Source organism: Suncus etruscus, chromosome 1 (assembly GCF_024139225.1).
Source record: "Suncus etruscus isolate mSunEtr1 chromosome 1, mSunEtr1.pri.cur, whole genome shotgun sequence".
Lineage (NCBI taxonomy): Eukaryota > Metazoa > Chordata > Mammalia > Eulipotyphla > Soricidae > Suncus > Suncus etruscus.
In genome coordinates, this window is record NC_064848.1 from 121,584,616 (window position 1) to 121,593,068 (window position 8,453).

The following is an 8,453-nucleotide window of genomic DNA, read 5'->3' on the forward strand; positions in this document are numbered from 1 at the left end:
CGTCTCCTAGGCTAGCGCAGGTAAGGCAGGCACCTTACCTCCAGCGCCACCGCCCGGCCCCCTTAATATATTTTTTCTGGTTGTGGAGCTCCTATGTTCTTTGAATTAAGAATTTAAAAAATGAATAAAAGGACATATCTCACCACAATAGTGGCTTTTGCACTTATGATATATTATGATATTGCTTCCTAATGTGATATTAGCTATGTTATTGCTTTCTAATATGTAAACTAAAAAGGGTTTTGGGAAGAAAATAATATTTTTTTCCATTAGATTGCTATTATAACAATTTAGGGGAGAAATCATCCTTCTGGTTTGTGGTTCAACTTACTTACAATGGTTATTATTCATGATAATAATAAGCTACTATATTATATAGATAAAAATCTCATTGGCCGTAGAGATAGCACAGTGATAGGGCATTTGCCTTGCAAGCAGCTGATCCAGGACGGACCGTGGTTCGAATTCTGGCATCCCATATGGTCTCTTGAGCCTGACAGGAGTGATTTCTGAGCGCAGAGCAAGGAGTGACCCCTGAGCTCCACCGGTGTGACCCAAAAACAAACAACAAACAAACAAAAAATTAAAAATTCATGTGGATTAACAAGTTTGACTCACTTCAATTGGTTTCCTCATATATATATGTATGTATGTATGTATATGTATAAATGGCAAAACCAAGACATGAATTCAAGTTCTCTATTTATGCAGTCTTCCCATTTTGTCATCCAGCTGTGATAATAATATTGACGGTGATATTTGAAGTGGTTTTGACATTGAATATTAAATTTCTGATACTAAATTTTTTTCTGATACTAATTTTTATTTGAATATTGATGATAATATTTAAAGGAAATGAACATAATTATCTATTTTTTATTTCCACAATTTTTCTCTTATACATTTATATTTTAAAAGTATATTGTATTGCCTAGTAAATATAAATTTTGGTTAATTATAATTTTGTATGCTGAATTGTTGGAGTTTTTTTGTTATTTTGTTTGTTTGTTTGTTTTTGACTACACCTAGCAGTGCTCAGGGTTTCCTTGTGGCTTTGTTTTAAGGAATCACTCCTGGAGGGGTTAGAAAACCATGTGCAATATCAGGAATTGAACCTGGGTTATTTGTGTGCAAGGCAAGTGCCTTACCCACTGTACTATATCTCTCTAGTCTTCTGCCCCAATATCTTAAAAATAGACTCTCTACAAATGTTAATTCATTTGTGCTAATGTATAGTGAATGTTTTAGCTTTTGTTATGGACTCTTTATTTCCTTGCTTTTAAAATGGAGTGCAATTACAAAGAATTTGGACTGATTGCATAAGTCAGTGTTAAAGGAATAGTACAAATTCAGAAATTAGAGTAGAGTCTTCGTTGGGCAGAGTCCTGATAAGATTTAAAAAGGGTGATGATTTCAAATATAGAAAGATTTGAATCTTTCTGTGTGGCTCTGTGCCTTTTTTATATGAGTCCATAGGTTTGATCTTAGAATCACAAAAAATAAAGAACCACCAAAAACCAACTAAGTATACAAAAAAATCCTTTTGTGGGGTCAGAGCAATAGCACAGAAGTAAGGCATTTGCTTTGCACTAGGCCTACCCCGGATGGACCTGGTTTCGATCCCCGGCATCCCATATGGTCCCCCAAGCCAGAAGCAATTTCTGAGCTTATAGCCAGGAGTAGCTCCTGCGCGTCACAAGGTGTTCCCTCACTCCAAAAAAAAAAAAAAAACAAAAACCCAAAACATTATTTTGGACCAGAATGATAGTATAGTAGGCATTTGCTTTAGATTTGTTGGACATGTGCTTGAAGCCCAAAACCCCTTACGTCCTCTGAACCCAGTCAGAAATGGCCCTTGAGTGCAGAGCCAGGAATAAACCCTGAGCCAAAATAACAAACTATTAAGAAAAATATATAACCAATCATCTCACTGTTACTATGATGTTAAAATATTATAATTTTTGTAAGGGATCTTATATTTAGCAATTCTAGTTTATTACTAAGTCATTCTGAAAAATTTCACCACTAAAAGAATTACAGATATTGCTGCAGGCGTCTTGCGTCTCAGCATCTCTAGTGGGGATGAAATCCTTCATGAGAGGTAAGAAGGTACATAAGCGGACGAATATGAAATATGAAATAATGAAACCATACAAGTATGTTGGGCCAACACATCTTCTGGCAGGAGTGGGACAGGTTTAATTTTTTCCAAACAGAGGGTTTTATAGGGGTAAGTCAGTCACAGATGCAGAGAAGGATGTTTACAATCACAAAGCAAAGTTAATTCTGAGTTGCATAAGAAAAGGTCACATTCAGGGCACTTTTAACAACCAACCTCAAATGCAAAACAAAGGAAACTAAGAAGTAGAAAATAATCTAGGAATGTAGTCCCAACCAAGGTGAACTCTATTGTTTTAGAGGTCAAGAAAGGGGCCAAACCTCCTAAAGTGCAGCTCCCATTTTCTGAGAAGAGTCAAGAGTCCAGGATCTGCATTCTGACTATGCCCTTGTTTACCAGACAGGGAGGCTGCAAGGACATAAGAGAAAAATATTGTCTTTTGATTTTCTTACTAAATATTATCCAGAAAAGGGGTTCTTTTAGTAATCTTTGGTGCTGGAATTTCTGAAAAGAATTTGATTGAGGCCATATTTTTGCCTGAGATTTTTATAAAGGAGCCATTGCCAAATAATGACAGAAAATGTAATACCAAGCATGAATTTATTTCTTCGGGAATTTCTCAACTTTCCACTCAGGGGAAAAGGCGTCCACAGAGGGCCCTTTGAGGAACCCTGTGGGGAACACCTCAGCTCTCCACACAAGGGAAATCCAGGGACACATCTGATGTACTGAGTTCCCCTAAAATGGAGATGTTTTTGCATGCTGTGGCAAGATATATATTATATATTATTCACACACATATATCTGAGCTAACAATAAAACATAAAGAATATATTCAGTTATAAGGAAGCAGGTAGTACTCCAGAGTGCTACAAATAATTAACCATAGTAAAAACATGTAAATAAAATTTTATTAAATTATTAGAGAAAAGGGTGGCTATAGAGATTGCAAAAAAGTAGTGGGAGGTGGGGCACTTTGAAATTGTGCAAAAGCCTTTTGTGGAGGGATATTAGTAATTGATGGTTGGTGCACTGTGTTAATATTGTACCCTTACAACTTATAAACATTTTTAGTCTTATATATCAATAAAAAAATCTTAAAAATGTTTATGGTTGTTAGTCATTACAGAATGTTAATTAAAATAAAAAAATAAATTAGTTAAAAACTGTAATTGAGAAGATGCCATGAAAATGGTTATTCTATATATTGTAACACATATTGATACATTCTTGAAAAGGAATATAGTGATATAAATTAAAAAGCCATAAAGCCATTGATTTTTAGTTCAAAGGGCTGGAATATAAGCTTTTCATGTTGGAGCCTTGAGCAGGAAATAAAGAAGCAAAGAAGGAAGAAAGGAACAAAGGGAGGAAAGTCGGAAGAAAAGAAGAAATGAAGAAGGATGGAAGAAGGGAGGAAAAGAAGAAAGGAAGGAAAAGGAATAAAGGGAAGAAGGGTGGAAGAAGGGGGAGTAAGGAGAGCAGAAAAGAAGGAGGAATAAAGAAGGGAAGAGAAAAGAAGGAAAGAATGGAGGCAGGGGAAAAGGGAGGGAGGGGAAAGATGAAAGGAAGAGAGAAAGAGGAACGAAGTAAGGAAAAGAGCAAAGAAGGGAAGTAGGGAAGAAAGAGAAAATAAAGAAGGAAGGAAGCAAGGGAGAAAATGAGTGATTGAGGGAGGGACTGCAGGGAAGGGAGGAAGAAAAGAAGAAAATGATTCATAGTATCTTAACCACTAAATCAACTTCAGCTTTTATTTTTAAAAGAAAACTAACCCTTGGACCCAGAATATAGGGAGATGAAAGATAGAGAAGGAAAAAAGTCAGAGGAGAAAGAGATAGACCGGAAGCAATGGGTATGTGTGTGTGTCTTTGTGGTGGTGTGTGAGGGAACCTGGAAACCCTTGTGGAGCAAAGAAGACACTGGTGGAGGTGGGAGGAGGGAGATTTGGGACATTGGTGGTGGGAATGTTGCACTGGTGAAGGGGGGTGTTCTTTATATGACTAAAATCATACAACTACAATCATATTTGTAATCACGGTGTTTAAATAAAGATAATTAAAATAAAAGAAGACACTGGTGATGGGATCACTACCGGAACATAGTATGTCTAAACCCAACTATGAATAATTTTGGAAATCATGTAAAAATTGTTTAATAAAATAACAATGTAAACAATTTAAAAACGAAAACTAAAACAAGAAGGGAAAGTTCTCTTACTGAAAATGATGCTCATTGTTCTATTATTTATTTTAACAGAAAATATTGAATAAAAGCTAGCTATAAAATAATTTTAGATAATTAAAGTGAATGTACTTGGCTGAAGGTTGTGCAGCTAATCTAAATGATAATAATCAACACATATTAGCTATGCATTATTGGATCTTAAATTATATGTACGTACATGAAAGAGAATGCAGCCTATTATTATAATCAAGCATAGTTTTTAGAGGACTGCAAAGAAATATATAAAATGATTTGTAATATTTGAGGAAGTGCACTTACATATTTTTCAGTATTACACAATATTGCCATAATACCTAACTAATAAAAATTTACATTTGTTATTATGATGTTCTTCCCTATTTACAGAATAATTATAATGTTAACTGTAAATATGAAGCATGTACATGCCAGTGTTTCTCTCTGAATTGGGTTTATATTAAGTTTTGAGCCAACAAACCCTCTTTGTCTTTGAAATAATGGATATACTACAGACCATTCTCTGTATAAGCAGCAGTTAATAAAATACCATTATTTCAAAATGCCAAGAGCTTTATATATTAAGATGTTTTCATATATTCATAATTCATAAGCAATCAACCTGATTAAAATTCTGAGATCTTAAACTCCATTTGGACAACATCTGCAAATGCTGTGAGACTCTTAGATCTAAAGGTTCCAATGCCAAACTACTATGATGAGCGAAAAAGGGTTTTATTCTTTATTTCGTTTTAACCACTTTGGAAAACTATGCAGTATATGATGCCAGGAGAGAACTACTTAAAATCAAGGTTTATAATATCTTGAAAGATGAATAAATATAACTTTATTTCTATCTTATACCTCTTAGATTTCCTGAAAGTCATCTTGGAATGGAATGCACTTTGTGGACTAAGCTGAGAACGGTGCATTAGCTTGAGCTCAAATATTAATGCAGCTTTTCCTCTTGTGAGGAAGTGTCCAGACATGGATCTATATTTTAGTTATCAGCTGCTCACATATATCTCTTTTACTAGATGGTTAGCTACTTAGGACAGAAACCAGGTTCCATTCATCACTGTATAATAAGCAGCTAATAGAGGATAGGACTTGGAATACATTGGTTTGGTGAGCAATTAAGCTGACAATTCCTATTAGGAAGACTATGGAAAAAATTATGTGATATCATCCAAAGAGATGACTGGTTAACGTAGGTGGGAAACTGGGAAGAGAGAAACTGAGAGCGAGACTATCTATGGACTCAAGTCAGACTTGAACTAGAAGATAAACTTTGACAGGTTTTATAAAGATAAGGAGGAGAAAGTCAAACCAAGCCCATGAAGTCTGAAGCCAGAATCTGAACCCATGGATCAAATCAAAAATAACATTGATTTCTGAAGATACCTGTTTCTCATTTATTCTAACAATGGGTTTTGTTTTTTAAATTTATTTTTGGTGGTTCTTTTTCCCCACTAGGAAATACCACACAACAGTTCTTGATCTCAAGATCCATTTTTGTTTTCAGGACCCCAGTGAGTGAATGTTTGATCTGGGTTTTTTTTTAAGCATTGCCTTCTGTGGAGGGCATCTCTAGTGGCCTGATTTGTACTGTGTCTGAGCTTAATAGAGTTACCTTCCCTCTGGGCCTGGCTGTTGATATCAAAGGTTATTAGTCTAGAGATAGTCTTGTCTGGATACTAATACACCTGGGTTTTTGCCCTCCCAGCTTTGTCAGATATCCCTCTGTAGGAGCAATAGAGTGACTGTGTAACACGGTGCTGATAGTTGCAGATGTTTATCAGTTGTATAAGAGGACAAGGTTACTACTATCATACTATATCTGCTTCTTCTCTAGCTCTCAATATGTTAATTGGTTTTAAGTTCCCAGAGAGACAATAATTTTCAAAACTATCAATTTATGCTTCCTTTTTGCTTAATAGTTCTTTCCTCAACATATGTCTTATCTCACATTTTTCTATCCATGCCTTCAACACTTTGCTTGGAAAGTATCTTCAGCCAAAGTTCTGCTTTCCATATAGATGCCAGAAATAATTTTGCTTCTTTTTTGACAAGCATACAAAATATCTCCCCTTTTATATGTTCCAGCAATATAGTCCTTGCTCCTCTAATAGAGTTCTTAAAGTTTAGCTTTCAAACACAACCCATTTGAAACAGTTTAGGCTTTCTCTACCATGATACTTAAAAATTTCTCTAGACTCTGCCTACTGTCTTATTATGAAAGGGTCATCTGTTTATTTCTCTATACACTACATCAATCATATCATAGGAAGTTTGGTTTTCTCTATTTGGCTTATGTACTTAGTATGATATTCTTCAGGTATACCTATGTTTATATGACAGGATTTCAATACTGCTGAATAGTATTCTATTGTGTATATATACCAGATTTTTGTACGTTCATCAGTCAATGGGCACTTGAGTTGCTTCCAGTTCATAGCCATTGTAAATAATGTTGAAATAAATATAGAAGTACATATATGTCCTAGAATTAGTGTGTTTCAGGTCAATCCCTATAAGTTGGGTATCTGGATAATTGGGAATTTCTATTTTTAATTTTTATGGAATTTCATACTGCTTTCTATATTGTATCGATTTACATTGGCGAATAAGAATTGAGAATTTTAGTACCAGGAATATAGCTCAAAATATTGCCTTTGAGTATTGAGTATTGTCTGACGTGAATAAGGCCCTGAGTTTGCATGTCATCTTTGCACAGGGGCCATTCTAATCTCCGTATCATTCCAATTTTAGTATATGTGCTGCCGAAGTGGGCACAAGGCTCTGAGTTTGATCCCTGGCTTCACATAGCCTCCTGAGTACCACTACAACTCTGGTGGCCCTAAGTACCTCACCAAAGAACTAAGGGTGTCAGACAATCAACAATACTTTCCTCCTTAATCTCTAGAAAAGAACAATGTGGAAAACAAGAAAAAAATGTTCTTCTGTGTAGGACTGATGCACTCAGAAATAATAGAATTAAAAGAAATGCTCTGTCACTGCAGTTGAATGGGGTAGTTTTTTTTTTTAAAACAATCTAGCCATAAACCCTGGCTTCTGAAATCTTTGCTTTAATTAAGTAAATAAAGTAGCATATTTTGCTTTTATTGAGTTATAGAAAGAAACCATCAACCTGCTATTTTCTGAAAAAAGTTATTTATTATGGGCCTAAAAAATGTGTTGTCTATTTTATTTCTGTATACTATGTTTCTTACTATAATGGAGCAATGAACCTCATAAAACAAACCTATCACTGAATGCTTATATTACCATTCAACTATTTTGATTCATTTTTAGCTTTTTGTATGTTTTGCACCATAGAAATATAGACCTTGTATGATAATAAATAGATAATTAGCCACTATAAACAGATAGTATACTAATGATTTTAAGATGAAAGTTTCTCACCCTTTTGTTAAGTCTGTTAACATTTGAATTTAAGTGTCATTAATGAAGTGTAAGCAATTTGTGTTAACATAGTTGTGGAGTCATCTTTTTCTTCTATAATAGATTTTAAAAATGTTCCCTACTAATAGAGCACATTTTAAAGATTTAAAGATTCCACTAGTCCTAAAACAAATGTTCAAACAGGTCAGCACTGTGCTCTTTAGGTTGAAATTACATCCCAAACCCTTGTAAAGGCCATTCCTAACATGATGTTCCTATTTCTGAAGGTCTTGTTCTCATTCTAATCAGATGCACTTGTTTCCTTGACCTCATTCTTTCCCTCACATTCATTTTTCTTTCTCTATCTGGTCAAGTGCATGTGTTTTATCAGTAATATTTTCCTTAAAACACATTTTCCTCTATCTATTTTACCTTTCCTCTTCTGCGAACAAAATTTTAAAAGCAGAATCTAACTGCTTTTTTTCATCTGAGTCTAACCATTTGTTATAGAGACATTTTCTTCATAGAATATTGTTTGCTTTACTTTCAATCTCCTGAACTATACTTAATCAGATTTTTTGGTTTGTCTCTTTTGGGGTCACACCTGGCAGTGCTCAGGGGTTATTCCTAGCTCTACATTCAGTAATTACTTCTGGCAGTGCTCAGGGAACTATATGGAATACCAAGGATTCAACATGGCTTGGCCACATTCAAGGCAAGCAAAGACCCT

General features: G+C 34.8%; 1 non-coding gene across 1 annotated transcript; it reads right to left on the minus strand.

The window, feature by feature from the left end:
• Positions 1 to 7,010: 7,010 nt before the first annotated feature.
• On the minus strand, positions 7,011 to 7,114 carry LOC126029881 (U6 spliceosomal RNA). The gene has a single exon (XR_007503057.1). It is a non-coding gene; the product is annotated as a U6 spliceosomal RNA (small nuclear RNA).
• Positions 7,115 to 8,453: the final 1,339 nt, after the last annotated feature.